Genomic DNA, 27960 nt, shown 5'->3' with positions numbered 1-27960 from the left:
TGCTCCCCTCAGCCACGTCACTCTCGCTGTTGTCAGCGGGACCGGCGGTCAGGTGAGCGGAGTAGTAGTCCACCCCAGCCGACCCGGGTACCACTCGCAGCGTTCCGCGGCCCATTGACTTTAATTGAATCGCAGCAAATCTGCAGGTATAAAATACCTGCGGATTTGCAGCGGTTCAATTAAAGTCAATGGGCGGGGAACGCTGCATACAATGGACATGCTGCATTTTAAAATGCAATGGTAATCCTGAGCGGAAATTTCTGCATCATGTGCACAGCACATCAGGAATGCCATTGCAATAGCTGGCAGACCCATTACCAAGCGTTTTTGCTGCTTTTCCGCAGCGAAAATCTGCCGCGAAAACACATCAAAAACGCCCTATGTGCACTTAACCTTACTCACCCACCGCATGTCCAGTGCTGCCTCTCTACCACTGTCCCCGCTCTTTATTGACAGTCTGCAGAGGTGATGTTATGCATACATTACATGACCACTGTAGACAATCACTGGGCTCGTTACAACATCAGAATTACTAGGTGCTAAAAGCTTGCTAAGTAAAGCTGCTACAATTCTTTTTCTATTCCTTCCCAATCAAGTTCCACATTTTTTATGATCAACAAGAAATTCATTTAAATCTAGTGGAAAGAATAAATAATTATAGTTTATCTCACTACCAATAACATATTCTTGTCTAATCTCTTTGACATTAATAATGACATTGTACAATTGAAGCCTAGAATAACAAAAACACAAGGAAACCAGTTTTTTTCAGCAGCAGTACCAGATTTTGGCCTCTAGATGTCACTATTTCTAATGCTGTTTAACAAAAGCAATGAAAATTGAGGCACCTCTTCCATATACACATTGACACCCACATATAGTTGTAGGCAGCTGTTTTTTTTTTTTTTTTTTTAAAAACAACAGTATAACAATTTCTAAATAACAGATATACTATAACAAGCACCTAAATTAGACCTTATAGCACCATTTCACAGATGGAAAAATAAACTCCTTGGTATGATGCGTAAGTTAAAGGGTAGGAATAGAATGATATGGTTGACTTGAGAACCACCTAGTCTAATGTTTGTGGCACACTAGCACTGAATAGCTCGTTGAGCTCTGCTATATTATCTGTCTTTTGTTATAGGGCTGTAGTGCCATGCAATGCAGAAAATGATGCTGTCTTGCAATTTGCCACTGAAAATCTTATATCAATAAATGTTTCTTTTCATTTCATAGTTTTCTGCATGTTTTTTTCTCCATCAGACTTAATTATATGCCCAATATCTGTAATAAAAATAAAGTCTGACCAAGCCAGAAAATGCAGCGATGAAGGAAGACATGCAGATTGCGATAACTTGTTCATTCAGTGAAATAATAAATCAGATAGAAATGGAATGAAATCCTGGAGGCCGTCAGAAGGGAGCAGGACTTGGTATGGATCTCTACCTGCTATGTTATTTCCTGAGCTCAGAGCGGATTACACAGCACAAATATCCCTTTACAGACACAGCAGGGGAAGCTTCTGAAAAGAAATGCCAGGAAAGGTTGAATAGCTGCAGCCAGTCAGCGCAGGAGTCAGCACTTATGAGAGGTGAGACTGAAAAGAATAATTTGCTTCTCCTGGCACATGCGTGGGCACCACGCGCCACACTATGTTCTGACTCATGTACGACACAATCTCCATGTTCTTTCCTTGACAATTTACTGTATAATCATTTACTTCTAAATGACTAGTTTGAAAATATCCTCTGTCCTAATATAGTGGTGTGACGAAGGAGACTTTTCTTCCCTCCTGAAGCTGTTATTTTGCTCTTTTTTGATAAATGTAGTGAACATCTCTAAAACATTATTATTATTATTATTATTGCAATCATAGGCCTGAATTTACTGTATTAAATGTCTTTAATATACTTAATGTGCCATCTGAAAATGACCTATTGTTTAATTCAAAATTTTGTACTAAATGTATTTTTTCTTTTATTTGGCTTTTTCTGTTAAATCACAATCTGTATTAAACAATTTTTTTAGAAATCTTAGAATTTTCCCACTGTCCATTGGGGTACTTGCAGGAAATTCACATAAACATTAGCAGCAGTACTAAGACCCTATCTTTAGTATTGAAGCATCTAATGAGCAAGTACAATTGACAATGTGAAGGGAGGTGGAGCTGTGACGTCACTTATTGTGATTGGTGGATCCTGTGTAATCAGCTGTGTATAGAGGTGTTACATGTCTTTGTAATCCTGACTCTAATGAATGGGCTTCAAACTGGTCCTGATTCCCAGTGGCCTATGTGAAAATGACAAGATTTCTAATTTTGCTTTTTAAGACAGATCATGATATAAAAAAAAACATTACTAAGATTACAAAAAAATACATATGACACAAAAATAGGTTATTTTCTGATGATACATCTCCCTTAAGGGACCTTTTCCCATCTATCAGCAGGCACAGACCAACATAAAATGCATGTAAATCAAAGTTACAGTAATATGCAATATAAAACATCTACAAATATGTCTAAGGGTGCAGTCAGACTGCTGTATTACTCGCACGAGGATCGCATCGCAACCATCACACTGGCCGTTGGCGCTCCTCACCTGAGCATGGCAGCATGTATTTCTATGCAGCGCTCACACTCAGGTCAGAAGAGCCGTCGGCCAGTCTGAGGGTTGCAATGCGATCCTAATGCGAGTAATATGGCAGTCTGACTGCTCCCTAACTTCAGAAGTTGTGGCTGTATTAAGTACTCTATATTCCAAATTTAGATGTACAAAGGAATTCTTCCTTTGTTATACATAAAAAAGAGTGCATATCTTCCATAGGCGCAGATAGTGCAGAGCCCAAGGTCCCATTCCAGTTTATTTTTCTTGCTCTTTTTATTAATGGAGTGGTATTTTTGCAGAGACTTAGTTTTAGGTGCTGTATTGCAAGCAAACGAGGAAACAAAAACGTAGTCAAGTCACGAAAATGGGTTATAAGCCCAACAACCTGTCACAGGTGATTAGAAATGTGGTGATTCCAAGGAGAACCTAAAATGGATTTTTTAATTTTTATTTCCAAGACTCTCTAAAAAGTTCTGAAGTGCCCATTTATTTATACCTTACTGAAAGAGCGTCCACTGGGAGAAAATTAAATTGTTTCAGGAACCACTGGCTTTCAGTCATAGCTCAGTCATAGCTCTGTGCAGCTACAGCGGCTATGGAGCAGCTACAGTCATTGCTCACAGCATATCTCACTATACTGTGATCAGCGGCTGTCAGCACACCCCAGCATTTTCACAGCTCGTTCTGCACGGATGCACAGCATTTGCTTACTGTATACTGTTTACAGTATAGTGATCAGTGCTGTGAGTGATAACTGTATTTGCTCCGTGCTCTCCCCATGACTGAAAGCTGGCAGTTCATTTTCTCATAGTAGCCGCACTCTCACTAAAGTGGAGCTTGTTGGATATCCCATTCCAGAAACATAGGGCATTTTTCATTTTAACATTTGAAGCTTTTTGTCTACTTTTTGGTGTTTTTCGCCAGTTTTAGTTTTCACCTTATTGCTGGTTTAATTTGTGTCTTTCTTTAACCCCTTAAGGGTTGGAATTTTCCGTTTTTGCGTTTTCGTTTTTGCTTCCCTTGTTCCCAGAGCCACAGCGTTTTTATTTTTTGGTCAATATGGCCGTGTGAGGGCTTATTTTTTGCGGGACAAGTTGTACTTTTGAATGACATTACTGGTTTTACCATATCGTGTACTAGAAAACGGGAAAAAAATTCCAAGTGCGATGAAATTTCAAAAAAAGTGCAATACCACAGTTGTTTTTTGGGTTGTTTTTTTACCACGTTCACTAAATGCTAATACTGACCTGCCATTCTTATTCTCCAGGTCATTACGAGTTTGTAGATATCAAACATGTATAGGTTATTTTTTATTTAAGTGGTGGAAAAAAAATTCAAAGTTTGCTAGAAAAAAAAAATGGTGCCATTTTCCGAGACCCGTAGCGTCTCCATTTTTCGGGATCTGGGGCCAAATGAGGGCTTATTTTTTGCGCGCCGAGCTGACATTTTTATTGATACCATTTTGGAGTAGATCCAATGTTTCGATCGCCCGTTATTGCATTTTATTGCGCTGTTGACCAAAAAATTCTGACGTGTAGAATTTTTTTCTCGTTACGCCGTTTACCGATCAAATTAATTCTTTTTTTATATTGATAGATCGGGCGATTCTGAACGCAACTATACCAAATATGTGTATGTGGTTTGTTTTTTTTATTATTTTATTTTGAATGGGGCGAAAGGGGGTTGATTTAAACTTTTATATTTTTTTAATTTTTTTTATATTTTTAAAAACATTTTCTTTACACTTTTTGCATGCTTCTATAGTCTCCATAGGAGACTAGAAGCAGCAACTGTCCGATCGCCTCTGTTACATAGAGGCGATGAGCAGATCGCCTCTGTGTTTCAGAAATTCTCACTTGCTATGAGCGCCGACCACTAGGTGGCTCTCATAGCTAGCGTGACATGACAACCACAGGGGTCTCCTGCAGACCCAGGATTGTCATGCCCATGCATCGGTGACCCGCGATCATGTGATGGGGTCACCAATGGGCGGGGCTAATGCCGCGCTTCCGGCGCGGCAATGTTAAATGCCGCTGTCAGAGATTGACAGCGGCATTTAACTGGTTAACAGCCGCGGGTGGATCACGAATTCACCCTCGGCTGTTGCGGGCACATGTCAGCTGTATAAATCAGCTGACATGTGCCTGGTTCAGTGCGGGCTCAGCGCCAGAGCCCTCGCTGAACTGGGGGTGATGGTCTGGGGCATACTAATATGCCCCAGTAGTGATGAGCGAGTATGTTTTGTTAACCCTTTGCCGAGTATGCTCGGGCGAGCACCGAGTATTTACAGCTGCTCGGTGAAATGTTTGAATCGCTCCCGTGTGCATGATTTGCGACTGTTTGACAGCTTTAATACATGTGATGAATGTGTAATAAATAGACATTCCTCACATGTATTAAAGCTGTCAAACAGTCGCAAATCATGCACACGGGAATGATTCAAACATAACACCGAGCAGCTGTAACTACTTGATGCTCGCCCGAGCATACTCGGCAAAGGGTTAACAAAACATACTCGCTCATCACTATGCCCCAGGCTTTAAAGCGGTTAAAGTCTATTTTATAAGTGTTTGCCTGTTTCTTTATGTACGTCATTGTGGTTTGTAGTTTCCAGATCATGTCGCTGAATCATCAATTGCTACTTTTTGCACAATTTTTGCACAAATGCACTCTAGTCCTCCCCTGAAGTGATTTTCTGACCAGGATTTTTTTGTGTGTAGTATTTGCATCATATTGCAAAATGTGCCAATTTTCGCTCTTAAAAACAACAAAGAAGTTCACCTCTTCTCAACATGGCCAATTTCCGTTTTTGCATTTTTGTTTTTCCGAAAGCCACAGTTTTTTTATTCTGTTCACATAGACATTTGAGGGCTTATTATTTGTGGGATGAGTTGTACTTTTGAATGACATCATTCATTTTACCATTTAGTATACTAGAAAATGGGAAAAAAATTCCAAGTGCAGTAAAATTCCCCCCTAAAAATCCAATTCTGACATAGTTTTTTGGGAATTGTTTTTACGACGTACATTGTGTAGTAAAATGACCTGGCAATATGATTCTCCTCATTATGGCAATACCAAAATTGTCTAGTTTTTTATATATTTTTTTTAAATAATTTTAGTGGTAACAAAATTGTAAAAAATGTTTTTTTGTTGATTGTGTCACCATTTCCACAACCCGTAATGCTTCCATTTTTTTGACATTTTGATCACTTCTTACAGAATTTTTTTGTGGTGTTGCGGCACCCAAAAAACACAACTTTAGCAGGTTTTTTTTCTGTTTTCAGTGTTTACTGATTGGGTTAATACTTTTTATATTTTGACAGATTGGAATTTACTTCAAACAGCGATACCATGTGTATTTTTTATATTTTTTATTATCCTTATTTTTAATGAGGGAAAAGAGCATGATTCACTTTTGTTTGTTATTTTCAGATTTTTTTCAAAAAATGTTTACTACATTTATTAGTCCCTTTAGGACACTTGAACCTGTGATTGTCTGATTGCTTGTACTATATACAGTAGTATCACAGCATTGCTGTATGTAGCAAAAATCACGGCTTCCTTTGAAGCCCGGCCACAAGCAGGGTTACACAGGAGCTCCTGGATGACAAGCACAGAGGTTTCTGACAGACCCCCGGCTTTCAAGGTAAACCCAACGGCGCCCAATGATCGTGTCACCGGAGCACCATTAGGCGCATACAATGAAGCGCCCCCATGCTTGCAACATGTTAATGCCGCTGTCAGAGTTTGACAGCGACATTTAACAAGTTAACAGTTGCAGGCTCTGCTGCTCTCCGCCGCTCCTGGCTAAGTGTCACATCCATTACATTATCTATTTGGGTTGGCCTCAGCCCAAGAGCCTGCTCTATATACCCACTACCGACTTGTGCCGTACATGTATGTACTTGTTGGTAAGGGGTTAAAGACAAAAATAAAGAGCATTTTTTACTTTGTGCGAAATTCATAAACTGCACCACATGAGCTATTTTACTGAATTTGGCACAGAAGAAGGCAACGAATACCACAAGACAAAAAAAGTGACTTTAAAAAAAAGCCCAAATGATGAATCACTGCCATGAGGTTTATTCCTAATATTTGGCTCAGACAGGTATGCATGTGTTCTCACTGTGCAGCGGGGGCTGGCTAAGGCTATGTACCCGCGATGCACAAATGCTCTGGATTTTTCCTGAGCGTTTCTGCATCTCCCTGGCAGAAATAACGCATGCGGATTGTACATGCGGATTGTACATGCGGATTGTACATGCGGATTGTACATGCGGATTGTACATGCGGATTGTACATGTGGATTGTACATGCGGATTGTACATGCGGATTGTACATGTGTTTTCCTGCCAGGGACATGCAGATGTGAAGTGTTCTTCACATGCATTTCTGCATGCGGGTTATCAAGCGCTTTCCAAGCGATTTTAGCATCATTTGGAAAGTGCTTGACAACTTGGTCACACTATATAAATCCATGCATCCAGTATGGATTTATATAGTGTGACCATAAAAGAATGGTACCCGGGTTTGGAGAAGAGGAGACTATCCTCCGGACCCGGGTACCATAGTACCTGTAAAAAAAAGAATAAAATAAAAAATATACATTATACTTACCTTCTGATGGCGCCCGGTGTCCTTAGCGATGCGTCCTGGCTTGCCGGCAGCTCGCGGTGGACTAAAAGGACCTGCCATGACGTCATTTAGTCTCCTCTTCTCCAAACCCGGGTACCATCCGCACATTGAAACACATGGAATCCACATCTTCAAATGCAGTGATGCGGATGTCATGCTGTCCAATGCAAGTCAATAGTGGCGAAAACGCCACGATTCCGCAAAATAATTGGTAGTGCTGCGGATTTTTCCACAATGATAATCCGCAGCGGAAATTTCCGCAGCATGTGCACAGCACATGCGGATTATCATTGGGGAACATTGCTGCCCTTCTACCAAGTGTTTTTTAAGCGTTTGTGCAGCGGAATTGCCGCTGCGGAAATGCTTAAAAAATGCATAGTGGGCACCCAGCCTAACACTTCTGGTGATTGCTTATGTCCTGTGAGGATAAAAGGATAGGCCATTTTAAAACCAGCATGGAAAACCCTTCATCAGGGTCACTCAGGAAACCCCCATATACAGTCTGGTAGAAGTTGACGTATTCATCCAACACTCATCTAACGTGTATGGCTATTCTATGTTCTATTCTGATGTATTAAATAATTATTTTATTTTCACTAGGTACTGTAACGAAACAGAAACTAGCCATACAATTCATGCCTGATGTAAAGCTTGAAGATTACATCTGGGGCTGGGGCATCTGCTAAAAAGGTTGGCATTTCCATTTTTCAGGAGAAAGAAAATTAATTAGTCGTTAAACTAATGATAATTTTTTAAAAATTTAATGGAGATTGCATTCAGAAAGGAAAAAGAACACTGTTATCTTTGAGTATGAAAAGGTTTATGGGGCACATTTTTACAACTAAAGCTTCATGCACATTATTTAACCGCTTCCCGACCGCCCACTGTAGATAAACGTTTGCGCTTGATGGGTTCTGTGCAGCGCGGACATTTGTCTATGGTCGGCGGTCTCGCAGCGCTCAGGACCCCAGGGTCCTGCAAGCGCTGCAATTCCAGTGCAGAGCGATAGCTCTAACAGGTCACATCATCGAGACCTGATTGGATCAGGTCCCAATGATGTTAACCCATTCCTATCTTCTAGATGCCGTTATCAATAGCGATTGCGGCATTTAGAAGAGAGGGGTCGTCTACTCACCTCTCCTGCGCCCTTATGATGTGTTCTGCGGTTGTCAGGGCAGCCGGAAGTCACATGATGACCTCCGGGTCTGCCATGTACGGTGGCCTGTTAGGCTCAGCCAGAGGCTGAGTCTAAGGCCACGCCCCACTATCAATATTCGGTCAGTATTTTTTCTCAGGATTGAGAGACAGAACCAGGAGTGGGTGATAAATGCAGTATTATACCTTTTCTCTGATTGTTCCTCACCTGGTTTTGGCTCCCACTCCTAAGAAAAAAATACTGACCAAATAGTGACCAAACACTGATAGTGGAGCTGTGGCCTAACAGGCGAGCTGCCAGTGTAAAACTGACAGATCTTATGCAATGCAATACATGTCTATTGCAATGCATGAGACCAGTGATCAGAAAAATAAAAATTGAAGCCTCATAAGTAAAAAAGTAAAAAAAAATAGTTGCAAAAATGTTTTAAAACTATTTAAAAAAAAAATCACAAAATAAATTAAAAAAAAGAAAAAATATGAAACCAATAAATACGTATATTTATGTAAAAATAAAAAAGTACACATATTTTGTATCGCCGCGTCCAGAAAAACCTGATCTCTAAAACTGTCACACTAGTTAACCCCTTCTGTGCACAGTGTAAAAAAAAACAAAAAAACAGAGCAATAAAACAATGCTTTTTCATCATGCCACTGAACAGAAAGTGGAATAAAATGCAATCAAAAAGTCAAATGGAAATAAAAATGGTATAGCTGAAAACGTCATCTTGTCCTGCAAAAAAAAGTCGCCATACAGCTCCATCAATGGAAAAATAAAAAAGTTATAGCTCTCAGAACAAAGCGATGCAAAAACAATCATTTTTTCTATAAAATTGTTTTTATTGTGTAAAAGCAGCAAAACAAAAAAAAATATATAAATGTGTTATCTGTAATCATACTGACTCGAAAAATACACTACAACGTACTGGTCACTACAACGTACTGGTCATTACAATGGCAGTTTTCACTCAGCAATATCCACTGCTGCTTGTTTCTGGAAAACACCCATGGAGTCAAAATCGTCACTACACCTGTAGATAAATTCCCAAAGGAGTATAATTTCCAAAATGGGGTAAAAATGTAATTATTTTTTCTTCACCCAATGATATAAATTTCTGTGAGTCACATGTGGTATCAATATGATCACTGCACCCCTAGATGAATTCATTGAGAGGTGTAGTTTGTAAAATAGGGTCACTTATGTTTTTTTTTTGCTGTTCTTGGACCTCAGGGGCTCTGCCAATGTGACATGGCACCTTCAAACCATTCCAGGGAAATCTCAGCATAGAGCACAGGATAAATGTGATCCCAAATGTTATGTAAAATGTTCCCAATAAAAGCTTCAACTCAATTCACAAAAAAAGCAAATCCCAACCCAGGTTTGTCACCTGATATCAGAAATATAGGGGGCTTCCATGTTACTGGTAGTTCAAAGGCTCTGGAAAAGCACTGCGGCTTTTCACCCCCCAAAAGAAATCCAATGAATTCTGCTCTCCCAAATCCAAATGCCCCTGTCCCTTCTGAGCACCAGTGTGCCTAAACCACAGTTAGCGTCCATTTGTTTGGCATTTCTGTAGCGATGAGAGCCTGACTAATTTATGGGTGCATGTGTCCTGAAGCACGAGCTGGGCACAATGTACCGGCGCTACAACGTACTGGTCACTACAATGGCAGTTTTCACTCAGCAATATCCACTGCTGCTTGTTTCTGGAAAACACCCATGGAGTCAAAATCATCACTACACCTGTAGATAAATTCCCAGAGGAGTATAATTTCCTAAATGGGGTCACTTGAGGGGGGAATTCTGCTCCTCTAGCACTTAGGGACTCTGTATATGGAGTCCGCAAACTATTATAGAAAAATCTGTGCTCCAAGAGGCAAATACAGTGGCATGTAAAAGTTTGGGCACCCCTGGTCAAAATCACTGTTATTGTGAACAGTTAAGCAAGTTGAAGATGAAATGATCTCTAAAAGGCATATTGTTAAAGATGACATATTTCAGTTGTATTGTAGGCAAATAAATATATATATTGTCTTTTTTTTTTCATTTTAAAATATTACAATAAGGGAAATGGGCCTATGCAAAAGTTTGGGCACCCTTGGAGATTTGTGTGCTTTGATAATTTTGACCAAGGTTTCTGACCTTAATTAGCCTTTTAGGGTTATGGCTTGTTCACTACCATCGTTAGGAAATGCCAGGTGATGAAAATTTCCCAGCTTTATAAAAACCAAGCCTCCTTTAACTTTATGCCAAAAAAACAGCAGCCATGGTTTATTCTAAGCAGCTGCCTAGCACTCTGAAAATGAAAATGGTGGAGGCCCATAAAGCAGGAGAAGGCTAAAAGAAGATAGCAAAGTGTTTTCAAGTTGTCCTTTCCTCAGTTTGAAATGTAATTAAGAAATGGCAGTTAACAGGAACAGTGAAGGTCAAGATAAGGTCTGGAAGACCAAGAAAAATTTCAGTGAGAGCTGTTCGTACGATTGCTAGAGAGGCAAATAAGAACCCCCGCTTAACCTCAAAAGACCTACAGAAAGATTTAGCAGACTCTAGCTTTGTGGTTCATTGTTCTACTGTTCAGAGACACCTGCACAAATATGACCTTCATGGAAGAGTCATCAGAAGAAAACCTCTCCTGCAGCCTCACCATAAAATTCAGCATCAGAAGTATGCAAAAGAACATCTAAACAAGCCTGATACATTTTGGAAACAAGTTCTGTCGACCGAAAAGGTTAAAATAGAAGTCTTTGGCCACAATGATCAAAGGTATGTGTGGAGAAAAAAGGCCACCAAATTTCAGGAAAATAACATCTCGCCAACTATTAAGCATGGGGGTGGATTAATCATGCTTTGGGGTTGTGTTGCAGCCGAATCGTACAGGGGACATTTCACGGGTAGAGGGAACAATGGATTCAATGAAATTTCATCAAATTCTTGATGCAAACATAACACCATCTGTAAAAAAGCTGAAGTTGAAAAGAGGATGGCTTCTACAAATGGTTAATGATCCTAAACAAACATCAAAATCCACAATAGGCTACCTCAAAAGGTGCAAGCTGAAGGTTTTACAATGGCCCTCACAGTCCCCTCTTCTGAACATCAATGAAAATCTGTGGCTAGACCTCAAAATAGCAGTGCATGCAAGATGACCAAGGAATCTCACAGAACTGGAAGGATTTTTCAAGGAAGAATGGATGAAAATCCCACAAACAAGAATTGAAAGACTCTTGTCTTGCTACAAAAAGCTTTTACAAGCTGTGATACTTTCAAAAGGGGGTGCTACTAGGTACTAACCATGCAGGATGCCCAAACTTTTGCATTGGTCCATTTTCCTTTTTCGTCATTTTTAAAATGTAAAAGATTTAAAAATATATATTTTTTGCCTAAAATACAAAGGAAATGTGTCATCTTTAACTTCAGGCCTTTTAGAGATCATTTCATCTTCAACTTGCTTAACTGTTCATAATAACACTAACTTTGACCGTGGGTGCCCAAACTTTTACATGCCACTGTAGCACTTCGTCCCTCCTGAGTCTCACCGTGTGGCTAAGTAGTACTGTGCAGCTACATATGGGGTATTGTCACGTTCAGCAGAAATTGTGTGACACATTTTAGCATTATTATTACCCATTGCTCTGAGTGAAAATGTAAAATCTAAGGCTAAAACAATTTTTTTGTGGTAAAAATGTAATTATTTTTTCTTCACCACTCAATGATATAAATTTCTGTGAGTCATATGTGGTATCAATATGATCACTGCACCCCTAGATGAATTCATTGAGAGGTGTAGTTTGTAAAATAGGGTCACTTATTTTGGGGGTTTTGCTGTTCTTGGACCTCAGGGGCTCTGCCAATGTGACATGGCACCCTCAAACCATTCCAGCAAAATCTCAACTCCAATATGGCGCTGCTTTCTTTCTGAGCTTTGCACTATGCTTTGAAAGTACTTTTCAACAACATATGGGGCATTGATGTACTCAGGACAAATTGTACTGTTCATTTTCTCTTATTACACCTTTTGAAAATTGCAAATTTGGGGTCAGAGCAACATTTTAGTGGAAAAAATAGCAACATACATAGTAACATAGTAACATAGTTTTTAAGGTTAAAGTAAGACTAAGTCCATCTAGTTCAACCCATAGCCTAACTTGTTGATCCAGAGGAAGGCAAAAAAGAACCATGTGGCAAACACTAAGCTCCACATTGGGGAAAAAAATTCCTTCCTGACACCATATGGCAATCAGACTAGTTCCCTGGATCCACGCCCTATCAAGGAATCTAGTATATATAACCTGTAATATTATACTTTTCAAGAAAGGCATCCAGGCCCTTCTTAAATTTTAGTAGTGAATCACTCATTACAACATCATGCGGCAGAGAGTTCCATAGTCTCACTGCTCTTACAGTAAAGAATCCTCGTCTGTGATTATGATTAAACCTTCTTTCCTCCAGACGTAGAAGATGCCCCCTTGTCCCCGTCTCAGGTCTCAGAGTAAAAAGATCAGTAGAAAGGTCTTTGTACTGTCCCCTCATATACTTGTACATAGTAATAAGATCACCCCTAAGCCTTCGTTTTTCCAAACTAAATAACCCCAAGTGTAATAACTTGTCTTGGTATTGCAGACCCCCCAGTCCACTAATAACGTTGGTGGCTCTTCTCTGCACCCGCTCTAGTTCAGCTATGTCTTTCTTATACACCGGAGACCAGAACTGTACACAGTATTGTAAGTGTGATCGCACTAGTGACTTGTATAGAGGTAAAATTATGTTCTCCTCATGAGCATCTATGCCTCTTTTAATGCATCCCATTATTTTATTTGCCTTTGCAGCAGCTGCCTGACACTAGCCACCAAACGTGAGCTTGTCGCCCACCAATACACCCAGGTCTTTTTCAGTGACAGTTTTGCCCAGTGTTTTACAATTAAGCATATAATTATACATTTTATTTCCTCTGCCCAAGTGCATTACCTTACATTTATCCCCATTAAAGCTCATTTGCCATTTATCAGCCCAAGCTTCTAGTTTACATAGATTCTCCTGTAATATAAAATTGTCCTCCTCTGTATTGATTACCCTGCAGAGTTTAGTGTCATCTGAAAATATTGAAATACTACTCTGTATGCCCCCTACAAGGTCATTAATAAATATGTTAAAAAGAAGCGGGCCCAATACTGACCCCTGTGGTACCCCACTGTTAACTGTGACCCAGTCTGAGTGTGTTCCATTAATAACCACCCTTTGTTTTCCTATCACTGAGCCAGTTCTTAACCCACTTACATATATTTTCCCCTATCTCCATTGTTCTCACTTTATGTATCAACCTTTTGTGTGGAACAGTATCAAAAGCTTTTGAAAAGTCCATATACAGTTAGGTCCATATATATTTGGACAGAGACAACATTTTTCTAATTTTGGTTCTAGACATTACCACAATGAATTTTAAACAAAACAATTCAGATGCAGTTGAAGTTCAGACTTTTAGCTTTCATTTGAGGGTATCCACATTAAAATTGGATGAAGGGTTTTGGAGTTTCAGCTCCTTAACATGTGCCACCCTGTTTTTAAAGGGACCAAAAGTAATTGGACAATTGACTCCAAGTCTATTTCATGGACAGGTGTGGGCAATCCCTTCGTTATGTCATTCTCAATTAAGCAGATAAAAGGCCTGGAGTTGATTTGAGGTGTGGTGCTTGCATTTGGAAGGTTTTGCTGTAAAGTAAACATGCGGTCATGCAGGTGAAACAAGCCATCCTTAAGCTGCAAAAACAGAAAAAACCCATCCGAGAAATTGCTACAATATTAGGAGTGGCAAAATCTACAGTTTGGTACATCCTGAGAAAGAAAGAAAACACTGGTGAACTCATCAATGCCAAAAGACCTGGGCGCCCACGGAAGACAACAGTGGTGGATAAGATTCATTGTGGTAATGTCTAGAATCAAAATTAGAAAAATGTTGTCTCTGTCCAAATATATATGGACCTAACTGTACACAACATCCACTGCATTTCCTTGGTCCAGTCCGGAACTTACCTCCTCATAAAGCTGATCAGATTAGTTTGACAGGAACGGTCCCTCGTAAACCCATGTTGATATTGGGTCATGAGGTTATTCTTCTTCAGATACTCTAGTATAGCATCTCTTAGGAAACCCTCCAGGATTTTACCCACAGTAGAGGTTAAGCTTACTGGCCTATTATTTCCAAGTTCAGTTTTTGTCCCCTTTTTGAATATTGGCACCACATTTGCTATACGCCAGTCCTGTAGTACAAACCCTGTTATTATGGAATCTTTAAAGATTAAAAATAATGGTCTATCTATGACGTTACTTAATTCCTGCAGTACTCGCGGGTGTATCCCATCCGGGCCCGGGGATTTGTCAACTTTAGTGATTTTTAGACGCCGCCGTACTTCCTGCTGGGTTAAGCAAGTGACATTTAATGGAGAATTTTTGTCATCACTGATCATGTTTTCTGTCATGCGATTTTCTTGTGTAAATACAGTTGAAAAAAATCATTTAGCATATTGGCTTTTTCCTCATCCTCATCCACCGTTTCACCCAGACTATTTTTAAAGGGGCCAACATTATCATGTTTTAGTTTTTTACTATTTATGTAGTTAAAGAATATTTTGGGATTATTTTTACTTTCTTGAGAGGTGTAGTTTCAAAATGGTGTCACTTGTGGGGATCTCTGCTGTTTTGGCATATAAGGGGCTCCTCAAATGTGACACAGTGTCCGCAACCTATTCCAGCCAGAATAGCGCTCCTGCCTGGCCGTGCGCCCAAGCAGTAGTTTTCCACCACATTTGGGGTATCAGCGTACTCAGGAGAAATTGCACAACAAATTGTGAGTTCCATTTTCTCCTGTTACCCTTGTGAAAATAAAAAAATTGGAGCTAAAACAACATTTTTGTGGAAAAAACGTGATATTTTATTTTCACAGCTCAAAAAATGCTGTGAAGCCCCTGAGGGTTCATGGTGCTCACCATACATCTAGATAAATTCCTTAAGGGGTCTAGTTTCCAAATGGGGTTGCTTGTGGGGGATTTCCACTGTTTAGGCAGCTCAGGGGCTCTCCAAACGTGACATGGTGTCCGCTATCGATTCTAGCCAATTTTACATTCCAAAAGTCAAATGGTGCTCCTTCCCTTCCGAGCCCTGCCATGCGCCCAAGCGGTAGTTTTCCACCACATATAGGGTATCGGAATATTCAGAAGAAATCACACAACAAATTTTATGGTGCCTTTTCTCCTGTTACCCTTCTGAAAATAAAAAAAAATTGAGGCTAAAGTAACATTTTTGTGGGAAAAAGTAAAATTTTCATTTTTTCCTTCATTCCATTAATTCCTGGGAAGCACCTGAAGGGTTAATAAACTTCTTACTTGTGCTTTTGAGCACCTTGAGGGGTGCAGTTTTTAGAATGGTGTCACTTTTTGGTATTTTCTGTCATATAGACCCCTCTAAGTCACTTCAAATGTGATGTGGTCCATAAAAATAATTGGTTTTGTAAATTTTGTTGAAAAAATTAGAAATTGCTGACCAATTTTTAACCCTTATAGCTTCCTAAGAAAAAAATTATGTTTCAAAAATTGTGCTGATGTCAATAGACATGTGGGAAATATTATGTATTAACTATTTTGTGTGACATAACTCTCTGGTTTAAGGGCATAAAAATTAAAAGTTTGAAAATGTAAAAATTTTCACCAAATTTCCGATATTTTCAGAAATAAACGCAAGTTATATCGAACAAATTTTACCACTATCATGAAGTACAATACAGTATGTCACAAAAAACAGTCTCAGAATCACTGTGATCCGTTGAAGCGTTCCAGAGTTCTTACCTCATAAAGTGACACTGGTCAGAATTGAAAAAATTGGCCTGGTCAGGAAGGCGAAAACAGAATCTGGCGTGAAAGGGTTAAAGAGTAACTGTTGTTTACATTTTTATTTCAGAAATCAATAGTACACTTGAAAATAGAAAACTTTGTAATAAATCTGCTTCTTTCTCCTCCTGGACCGATTTTCCACTCTCAATTAATGGGTAAAATATGTAATCAGTGAAAACAGATTTTCCCATTTCTAAGATGACAGTTGATGCTTTTAAAATTCTAAGGAAGGAGGAGCTAGAGGAAGACACAGACATTCTCTGCTGCAAGTACTCCTGAAATGTCAGTTACAGTCTTCCAAAGAACTTTATGAACACCAACTGTCATCTACTCCAGTAATGGGAAAATCTGTTTTAACTGAAGACAAATTTTACCTGTGAGTTAAGAATTTTGAGAATGAATGATCAGTTCAGAAAGAAGTGGATTTCTCTAATAAGGTAGTAAAAAAAGTTTCTTATTTTCAGGTGTACTATTGAAGGAAAATAAAACCCCATGTATGTCCCAAACATGTTTTAATTAAAGGAGCTAGAAAACGATTGAAAGTTTTGTTTGCATGTCATAACTCAGAATATCCAGCTGTAATTTTTAGCCAATTGGCCCTTGGTAGAGAGATTTGCTTATTTGAACACAATAGAGCAGTATAGGTCCCCAGTCTTGCCAAGATGGTTATATATTAATTTATCCTTTTTTCACAATTCCAATAAAAACCTTTTTTAATTGTACCTTTGTTAACAATGTTATGTTCCCAGCTTCCTGCATACTGGGGCAGTGCGTTGTTGTTGATTGGCAGCACAGATCAGCGGTATGGCTGCAACCTTGCCGGTGGCCCAAACTGCTCTTTGATCCTGCAAGCAGAGGCACCTTTGTCTCTGCAGCATCTGGAGAGTGCCAGGGCATGGAAGCTATCTGGATCCAGCAAGCTTCAGAGCAGTGCTTCCTAGCTTTATAGCCAAGATCTTGTAAGCGCTCCTTGGCTAGGAGACCAACCAGCGCGGATAGACTGCAGTGGTGGCCGGTAACGTAGGAATTAGCTGTACATAATAAAACTAAAAGTCCCTCTGTTCTTTAAGCTGCACATTCAATGATTCTCACAAATGTAATTATATTTATTTATATATATGTGAAGATGTGTCTATATATGTGTACATATATATATATATATATATATATATATATATATATACATATATATCTACAGTGCCTAGTAAAAGTATTCATCCCACGTGAACTTTTAAACCTTTTTTCACGTTACACCCACAAGCTTAAATTTATTTTATTGGGATTTTATGTCATATCTAGTGTTGAGCATTCCGATAATGAAATATCGGGTATCGGCCTATATTCGCGGTATCGGAATTCCGATACTTAATTCCGATACTTTTGCAATATCGTATACCGGAATCAGAAGTTCCCATAATGCAATGAGCCAGTTTCATTTTATTCAGCCAATGAGGATCCTAAGAAGTGTGGGCACATCCTGTTAGGCATGTAGGCATCTTAACTAATGGCATGGCTGTGATTGGCTGCTGAAATGATGTCATGATGCACTATAAAAGCCGCCGCCGCCATTTTATGCTCACTCTGCTGTGAATTCAGTTAGGGATAGGACGCTGTTGTTCTGAGGGACAGTTTTAGCTACCTATTTGGTCTATTCTGCTTTACCCAAGCTACTTTATAAATCGCTGTGCCTTGCAGCGCTAGTGCACAGTTCTCTGTGCTGTTCACCGCTGTCTGCAAGGTCTGTGTGTGTGAGTGCAGCTCACGCTGTAGTGTGTGCTTCAGCCACGTCTGGTTGTAGTGCACTCAGTGTGTGTCACTGCCTCATACATTGTCCTTTTTTGCCAATTCATAATTTTTCCTGATTTCTCCTATTAGTGTGGTGGTTCCATCCGTATTCAGCTACATTGGTTCCAAACACACTATATAGGAGTAGTTAGAGGAGCCTTTCTGCAGCATTGTGCCCTGCAGCCCCAGCCAGATTAGTATTAGCCTATTTTTTGTAGCCTCATCTATTGCATTGTAGGTTACCTTCCTACATTGTAATAGCTACAAAAAGTTTGTGATACTATCGGTATTACATCTTTGGGCACATCCAGTGTCTTTTTGTGACAAAAAAAACCAAAATAAAGTTCACCAAACACTCCACTTTACAGTTGTGTAGGCCACATTAGCTCATATTAAAGTCTAGTCCACACTTTATAAAATTAGTGTTTCTTATACCTGTTAGCAGCTGTTCAGGAATAAGCACACTAAGCCCTTAGTACTTTTCTGCCTATCTTTATCAGTCTAGCAAGATGAAGAAGGCAGGGAGTAAGGCATGTGGTCGTGGTCGTGGGCATGGGCGTGGAGTTTCTGCAGGGAGAGGACGTGAGGATTCTGTGCCTGCAGGGAGAGGATGTGGGGATTCTGTGCCTGCTGCGGGCACCAGTGACTCAGCATCCCCCAGTTTTACCAGGTAACATTCCTTTATGCGCAGCTTTGTAGGAGCTAGCCGTACCCCACTGCTGCGGGAGGACCAAATTGAAGCCGTTGTCGGATGGATGGCAGTTAACGCATCGACTTCAATTAGTTCCAGATCCTCTCAGGTCCTGAGCACTGAAGAGCACCCATCTGTCTCTTCACCACCTGCCAAATTGCCCAGGCAGTCAGAGAGCCCTGGACAGGAGCCATCTCTACTTCTGTTCTCTGAATCTCTTGGCTTGGAAAGAGGGGGCCAGCCAAGCAGAATTCGAGAATTTGAAGAAGAGGTAGTATGCAGTGATGCGCAACCGTTTCGTCTCTCTGAATCTGAAGAGGCGGGTGGGCCAGTGCCTATGGTCAGCAGCACACCTCAGTACGCATCTGATGATGAGACTCAGGTGCCACTTTCTGGTGCGTACTGTGCTGTCGAGACTACCCAGGAGAAGCAGTTGTTTGAAGAGGGTGGTGTAGATGATGAGGTCCTTGACCCATCATGGCGTGAGGGACAGGAAGGTGGTGGGAGCAGCTCTGAGGAAGAGATTCCCCGAACGGCCCAAAAAAGGAGGGAGAGGGAGGGGGCAGACTTGGTTGCCTGTAGCCTCCACTTCGGCACCCATTAGGAGCATGGCTCTTCCAAAATCCGAAGCGGGCGCTCCCAAGACTTGCAGTGCCTGGTCCATTTTTGACACAGTTGCAGATGACATTTGCTTTGTCAAATGCAAGCTGTGTAATCAGAAGGTGAAAAGAGGGAAAAGTGTCAGCAACCTCAATACCACAAATATGTGGAAACATGTGCGGACCAAGCACGTGGTGGAGTTACAAAAACACACTGAAGACCTAGGCCAACCTACAGCGCCACCTACCACCTCTTCAGCTCGTGTTGTAGCCTCTTCCTCCAGCTCACACACAGCTGGTTTGGCTTCCTCACAGGATCGCCATGGAAGAATCTCTGGCACTCTTGTACAGAGACACAGTGTAATTCCACCCACAGCACCACTTTCCCTGTCATCCTCACACTCCCAGGCCAGTCTACAGCCATCGTTAGCACAGGCATGGGAGAAAAGGCGCCCATACTCGGCAAACCACACTCGAGCACAGGCTCTGAATGCTGGCATTGCTAAACTACTGGCCCTTGAAATGCTATCATTCAGGCTGGAGGAGACTGACACCTTCCGTAACTTTATGGCATTGGCAGTCCCACAATACAACGTGCCCAGCCGCTTTTATTTCAGCAGGCAAGCCGTCCCTGCCCTGCAACAGCATGTGGAGGGAAAAATTAAACATGCGCTACAAAACGCCGTCAGTAGCAAGGTCCACCTGACCACCGATGCGTGGACCAGTAAGCATGGACAGGGACAATACCTTTCCCTCACTGCCCATTGGGTAAATGTTGTGGAGCCGGGTACAGATCTTGAGAGTGGCGCTGTACGTGTTCTGCCAACTCCAAGGATTGCAGGAATCCAGTCTGTACACATTCACTCCTCCTCATACTCCAGTTCCTCTGAATCAGCGCTGCAGGAGCCGTCATGGTCTACCTCCACATCGACCTGTGAACGGTTACCTGTTATGATGACCGATATGAGTACAGCCGTGGCCAAACGTCAACAGGCCGTATTAAAATTAATTTCTTTGGGGAATCGAAGCCACACAGCGCAGGAGCTCTGGAATGCCATCAAGCAGCAGAGCGACGTGTGGTTTGCGCCAGCGAATCTCCAGCCAGGCATGGTAGTGTGTGACAATGGCCGAAATCTGGTGGCAACTCTGGGCCTAGGCAACCTCACTCACATCCCATGTCTGGCACATGTGCTCAACTTGGTCGTGCAGAGTTTTTTGAGGGACTATCCGGATCTTGATGCACTGCTTCACAAGGTCCGCATAGAGTGCGCTCACTTGCGGCGTTCCAGCAACGCAAGATCGCGCATTGCAGCTCTGCAGCGCCGATTACGCCTTCCGGAACATAGCATCATATGTGACCTACCCACCAGGTGGAAATCAATGTTACATATGTTGGAGAGGTTGTGTGAGCAGCAGGCAGCAGTAATGGAGTACCAGCTGCAGCAGGCGCAAACAAGTCGCAGTGCGCGCCGTTCACACTTCACCACCACTGAGTGGGCCTCTAAGAAGGACATTTGCCACGTTTTGCGTGCCTTCGATTATTCCACGCGGATGGCGAGTGCAGATGATGCACTAGTCAGCATGACTATCCCCCTTATCTGCCTGCTTGAAAAAACACTGCAAGCACTAAGGGACGAGGTTTTGGAAGAGGTGGAGGATGAGGAGTCACAAATGCCATCTGCTTCTCTACAGTCTGCGCAACGTGGTTCCTCACAAAGGCCTAGGCAGGGGACACTTTGTGAGGAGGATGAGGAGGAGTCAATGGAGGAGGAAGACATCTGTCCAGAGGAGGGAGGTACACAATGCTCTAGTAGTCAGTATCTAGAGCGAGGGTGGGGTGATGCAGAGCAGGCAGAGATCACGCCTCAAGCAGGGGACAGCGTTTCTTGGCCAGTTGGCAGTCTGCAGCACATGGTTGATTTCATGCTGCAGTGCCTGAGAAACGACCGCCGCATCGCCCACATTCTCAACACGGCTGATTATTGGGTGTCCACCCTCCTAGATCCTCGCTACCGGGACAACTTACAAAGCCTCATAACACCATTGAACCGGGAGCGTAAAATGCGGGAGTACCAAGATGCACTGGTGCATTCCATCATGTTCTCCATTCCAACCGAGAGCAGTGCTGCTAGTGCATTACAAAGCAGCTCAGTGCGTCGAGGCAGTGGGGGAAGCTCTGCACAAAGAGGGAGCAGAAGCAGCGCCTCAGCACAAGGCAAGACCAGTATGGCCGAAATGTGGCAAAGTTTTGTGTCCCCGCCGCCACAAATGTCTACACCATCACAGACGGCTCCAGTCAGCAGGAGGCAACGTTTCCGTCAGATGGTGACAGACTACATATCTTGCCCTTTCAGTGTACTCCCAGACGGCTCTTCTCCCTTCAAGTTTTGGGTCTGGAAGCTGGATACATGGCCAGAGCTTAGCCAGTATGCATTGGAGGTGCTAGCTTGCCCTGCTGCTAGTGTATTATCGGAACGCGTCTTTAGTGCCGCAGGTGGTGTACTAACAGACCGTCACATGCGACTATCCTCCGATAACGTTGACCGGCTTACTTTTCTCAAAATGAACAAGCCCTGGATCTCTCATGAATTTGCCAGTCCTCTTCCAGAATAAATAATTGATTGGCAACAGTATCCAGGTCTCCTGTTGTGTTCATGTTTCTACCACCTGAACTGTAATCCCTGAGCTCCAAAACCGCCAGTTGGCGCTCAGAAGTGCTGTCTGCACAGTCAACACTTGCTCCCGTGTTATTGGGGTTCAGTAACGTCAGTTGTTCCCCTGCTGTGCGGACGGCAATTTCTCCTGCTCCACATTCTCACTACTACAGATTTTAAAGTTGCTCCAATTACACCTCTGGCTCCTCTGTTTTCAGTATTATCCCTGAGCTCCAACACCGCCAGTTGGCGCTCAGAAGTGACGTCTGCACAGTCAACACTTGCTGGCATGTTATTGGGGTTCAGTAACGTCAGCTGTTCCACTGCTGTGCGGACTGCAATTTCTCTTGCTCTGTCCACATTCACACTACTACAGATTTTAAAGTTGCTCCAATTACACCTCTGGCTCCTCTGTTTTTAGTATTATCCCTGAGCTCCAACACCGCCAGTTGACGCTCGGAAGTGCCGTTTGCACAGTCAACACTTGCTGGCGTGTTATTGGGGTTCAGTAACGTCAGCTGTTCTCCTGCTGTGAGTCCGGCAAATTCTCCTGCTTTGTCCACATCCACTGTACTACTGATTTAAAACTTGCTCCAGTTACACCTCTGGCTCCTCTGTTTTTAGTATTTACCCTGGGCTCCAATACCGCTAGTTGCTGCTCAGAAGTGCCGTCTGCATAGTCAACGCTTGCTCCAGTGTTATTGGGGTTCAGTAACGTCAGCTGATCCCCAGCTGTGTGTCCGGCAAATTCTTCTGCTTTGTCCACATCCACTGTACTACTGATTTAAAACTTGCTCCAATTACACCTCTGGCTCCACTCTGTTTTTAGTATTTACCCTGGGCTCCAGCACCGCCAGCTGTTTCCCAGCAGTGTCTTTGGCACGGGTACTCCCTCCTGCCCAGCCTGGTTCCAGCACGCCAGCTGTTTCCGGGTAGTGTCAACGTCACTTTGCCTCCAATGCGTTGTCCTGTCGTGTTGCGGTCGGGTTAGCCGACTCTATGGTGCCTGCAGTTTAGATGACTCCTATGTGGGCTGCGGGATCTGGCAATGAAGGCTGGTTCCATAGTGCCAATAGGACAAGCACCCCCTGTAGGACTGTGGGTTTTGCTCGCGGCCTTGCAACTTTTTTTACATGGGTACCTTCTGCTACCCATCCGGGTTCCAGTACCGTCAGCTGGTTCTCGGCAGTGCCTTTGGCTTAGGTGCCTCCTTCTCGGTATCCAAGTTCCACCAACGTCTGCTGGTCCTTGGTAGTGCTTTCTGGCCCAGGTACCTCCTGCTTAGTAACCGAGTTCCAGTACCGCCATCTGGTCTTCGGTAGTTCCATTGGCTCTTGTACCTTCTGCTACCCATCCGGGTTCCAGTACCGTCAGCTGGTCCTCGGTAGTTCCATTTGCTCTTGTACCTTCTGCTACCCATCCGGGTTCCAGTACCGTCAGCTGGTCCTCGGTAGTTCCATTTGCTCTTGTACCTTCTGCTACCCATCCGGGTTCCAGTACCGTCAGCTGGCTCTCGGCAGTGCCTTTGGCTTAGGTGCCTCCTTCTCGGTATCCAAGTTCCACCAACGTCTGCTGGTCCTTGGTAGTGCTTTCTGGCACAGGTACCTCCTGCTTAGTAACCGAGTTCCAGTACCGTCAGCTGGTCCTCGGTAGTTACATTGGCTCTTGTACCTTCTGCTACCCATCCAGTACCATCATCTGGTTCTCGGCAGTTCCTCAGCCTTCTTGTACCTTCTGCTACATTTCCAAGTTCAAGCTTTTTGAAATGGTTCTTGGTAATCTCTCTGGATCTCCCTGACGAGGACCCTGAAGACGAGGACCCTGAAGACCACCCCGAAGAAGAAGAGGACCCCGAAGACGAGGACCCTGAAGACGAGGACCCTGAAGACCAACCCGAAGAAGACGAGGACCCCGAAGACGAGGACCCTGAAGACGAGGACCCTGAAGACGACCCCGAAGAAGACGAGGACCCCGAAGACGAAGACCCTGAACATGAGGACCCTGAAGACCACCCCGAAGAAGACGAGGACCCCGAAGACGACAACCCTGAAGACGAGGATCCCGAAGACGACGACCCTGAAGACGACGACCCTGAAGACCACCCCGAAGAAGACCAAGAAGATGACCCTGAAGAAGTTGACCAAGAGGACAAAGAAGACAACCACCAAGATACAGAAGAACAAGAGACAGAAAACCAAGAAGCAGAAGTACAAGAAGCTTCAGAACAAAAAGCCGAAGAACATTAAGCATAAGACTAAAAATCAGAACAAAAGATAATATCTAAATTATAAGCAGAAGATGACTAAGCAGTGTATGGGGGTGAGTCCGTTCCTCCTCGTGGTGCCCCTGGAAAAGACCTGCTACTGCAGGCCAAACTGAACGCGGACAAATCCTGTTGTAAATCTTTTGTGACGGGCAGAACGAAAGGTGTAATGTTCAAACTTTTATAGATAACAACTACAGGAATGTCTGTCACAAATAAGAATATGATGAAGAAGAAGAATATGAAGAAGATGAAGAAGTAGAATATGAAGAAGAATAGTAGTTGACTAAGAAGAATAGGAAGAATGTAAAAAAAAAGAATAATACTAAGAAAGTGAAGAAGAAGAAGATGAAGAAGGTGAAGAAGTTGATGAAAAAGATGCTGATGCTGAGGATGATGAAGGAGAAAGTGTGGGAGAAGTAAAAAAGAAGGTGAAGAGCATGGAAGTAGTGAAATATAAATATCTGACAAAATATAAAAATACTTAACATAGTCAATATTTCCATAACTCAGAACGTCTTAAAAAAAATATTAATTCCTGCTATTCCATTTGATTGGGCTAAACCTCTATGCCTTTATTGTCTCCCCCACCTCCCCCAATACATTCTACATTATTCTTAGTTGTTTTCCTTCATGTAGAATTAACCTACAAGGAAAGAAAGGGTTTATTTTCATTCCGATATTTCTGTCCCATTGACTTGCATTGGTTTCCGGTATCGGAATCGGCGATATCCGATACTTTTTGGGTATCGGTCCGATCCAATCCGATCCGATATTTCCCGATATTGGAAGGTATCGCTCAACACTAGTCATATCCCAACACAAGGTAGTGGTGAAGTGTAAAAGAAATGATGCTTGGTTTTCTAATTATTTTAAAAATATAAATCTGAAAATTGTGACGTGCATTTGTTTTCAGCCCCCCTGAGTTAATACTTTGTAGGACCACCTTTCATTGCAATTATTGCTGCTAATTTTTTGAGGTATGATTTTTTTGCCCAGTCTTATTTACAAACTAGTTCTAGCTCAGTGAGATTGGATGGTCAGCGTCTGTGAACAGCAATTTTCAAGTCTTGCCACAGTCTCAATGGGATTTAGGTCTGGACTGTGACCCATTCACACACATTAATATGTTTTGATCTAAAACATTCCATTGTAGCTCTTGTGGTATGTTTAGTGCCGTTGTCCTGGTGGAAGGTGAACCTACTCTTTAGTTTCAGGTTTTTGCAGCCTTTAAGAAGTCATCCTCTTGGATTGCCCTGTATTTAGCCCCATCCAACTTTTCATACATTCTGACCAGCTTCCTTGTCCCTGCTGAAGCAAAGTATCCCCACAGCATGATGGTGCCACCACCATGTTTGATGGGGGGTGGGGGGTGATGGTGTTTTCAGGTTAATGTGCAGTGTTAGTTTTCTACCACACATAGCATTGTGCATTTAGCCCAGAGAGTTTTACTTTAGTCTCATCTGACCAGTACACCTTCTTCCACGTGCTAGCTATATCCCCTACATGGCTTTTTGCAAACTGCAAACAGGACTTCTTATGGCTTGCTTTCAAAAATGGCTTTCTTCTTGCCACTCTTTCATAAAGGGCAGATTTGTGGAGTATATGATTTAGGGTGCAGTCAGACACCATATTACTCATGCGAGGATCGCATCGCAACCCTCAGACTCCTGACCTGAGCGTGACACCATGTATTTCGAAAATATATGCTAGAAACAGAAGTTGTTCTGCGCTCTCTGGAGTCACGACAAACCATTAGTATGGATAAAAATGTAGGTTTATTGTCTATGCATTTCAGAGTCCACTGACTCCTTCCTCAGGACAACCATATATGAAAACTGTAACATACCTGGCGGCGTCCTTGCATGGTGGTCCATCTCCCACTGTGCAAGAGCGCGCACTTGATCTCCAGTCCAGAATGTCTCTCTGGCTTCCCTCCATGCTGTCTGTTTGTGTCTGTTTCTGCTGCTTAAGGGCGGCGCCCGATCACTTCCTGCTTTTTGTACCTGCTGTGGGTCACACCCCTTGTGCGTCCTCAGCCTATTGCTGTCTATCACCTGGTATATAGCTCAGCTGCTCCCATCTATCCCTGCCTGAGCATAGTGTTTCATTCAGTGTGTGCTTGCACGCTGAAGGTGCCAGGTCCCGTTCTGTGTTCTCTTGTCTGCCTATCCTGGAGGCTGTATTTCCAGGCCTGTCTGAACACGCTCCTAGCCTGTTCCTCCTGCCTTCTAGGGGCTGATTACCTAGACCCGCTCCTGTATCTTGTCTGTCCTGTCTGAACACGCTCCTAGCCTGTTCCTCCCGCCTTCTAGGGGCCGATTACCTAGACCCGCTCCTGTATCTTGTCTGTCCTGACTGAACACGCTCCTTGCCTGTTCGTCCCGCCTCTCTGGGGGCCGTATTCCCAGACCCGCTCCTGTATCCCGCTGCAGTGTCGGTCTCCTCCGTACGCTCAGTTCCAGTCTGAACTCTCTCCTATCCTTTACCTGTTTTGCCTCTATGTCCGTTCCTTTCCTTTTTCTGCAGAGTCTTAACTTGTACCTAACTCCTGTTTGTTGTCTCTGTACTCCCGTTTGTGAGTTTGTGGTCCACTCGTTACTTCACTGCAAGTACCCTGTGGGTATCTGGCTCTGCCTTTCTCTTCCTGTCTGTTCTGTGTGAACAGAGCCCTGTCCCCCCTACTCAGCCTTGCCTGCTCTGACTCCTTTGCTCACTGCTCCGGCGGTTCTAGCCTGCTCTGACTCCTTTGCTCACCGCTCCGGCGGTTCTAGCCTGCTCTGACTCCTTTGCTCACCGCTCCGGTGGTTCTAGTCTGCTCTGACTCCTTTGCTTACCGCTCCGGCGGTTCTAGCCTGCTCTGACTCCTTTGCTCGCTGCTCCGGCAGCCTTGCTCCGCTCTGACCCTTTTGCTCGCTGCTCCGGCAGTCTCGCTCCACTCTTGCTCACCGCTCCAGGCGGCCTCGTCCTGCTTTACTCTTGCTCACTGCTCCAGCAGTCTCGCTCAGCTCTGATCCTTTGTTCACCGCTCCTGGCGGCCTTGTCCTGGTCTACTCTTGCTCACCGCTCCAGGCGGCCTTGTCCTGCCCTGTTCTCGCTCACCTCTCTGGGCGGCCTCACTCTGCTGTGTTTGTCCGCCACATCTGTGGTTCTGTTCCTGAGTCCCAGTGTGTACTGGGTCCTATCCCGCCAGTGTCCCTACCTGCTAGTGCCTCCCTGTCTGCACTCTAGCTGTGCTTGCCTGTACCCCTCTGCCTGTATTGTTCCTGAGTCCCAGTGTGTACTGGGTCCTTTCCCGCCTGTGTTCCTACCTGCTAGTGCCTCCCTGTCTGCACTCTAGCTGTGCTTGCCTGTACCCCCCTGCCTGCATACCCGCCTGCCTGCATACCAGTCGTGCCTGCCTATACCCACCAGTCTGTGTGCCAGCCTACCAGTCTGTTCCTGTATTCGCCTGTGTGGGTCAACAGCCGTGTCCGGGGTCTGTCCTGGAGTAGCACCTGATCCCTCTGCTCGGTTCCTCCTTGGTGCACTGGCGTCGTATGCCGTCGTGCGACCCTGGTCGGATCGGGTGAATACCTAGTTACGCCCCTCCAGGCATTCACTCTCCGGCACGGTCCAGTGGAATCACTACAATCACACGCACACGCCGCTCAGCCCGGGCGTGTGCATAACAGCATGCTCAGGC

General features: G+C 43.3%; 1 protein-coding gene across 1 annotated transcript in view; it reads left to right on the top strand.

Annotated features, from left to right (window-relative positions):
* SCAF8 (SR-related CTD associated factor 8) overlaps nucleotides 1–27960 on the top strand; it is a 438319-nt gene that overhangs the window by 393099 nt on the left and 17260 nt on the right. The window contains exons 23-24 of the transcript XR_012318088.1: nucleotides 1267–1594; nucleotides 7848–7937. The gene's annotated coding sequence lies outside the window, so the exon portion shown is untranslated. The remainder of the gene's footprint in view (nucleotides 1–1266; nucleotides 1595–7847; nucleotides 7938–27960) is intronic.

The sequence above is a fragment of the Phyllobates terribilis genome, unplaced genomic scaffold, assembly GCF_046119375.1.
Source record: "Phyllobates terribilis strain yellow unplaced genomic scaffold, ASM4611937v1 Scaffold_3__8_contigs__length_932513732, whole genome shotgun sequence".
Lineage (NCBI taxonomy): Eukaryota > Metazoa > Chordata > Amphibia > Anura > Dendrobatidae > Phyllobates > Phyllobates terribilis.
This window is presented reverse-complemented; position numbering and strand designations above follow the sequence as displayed.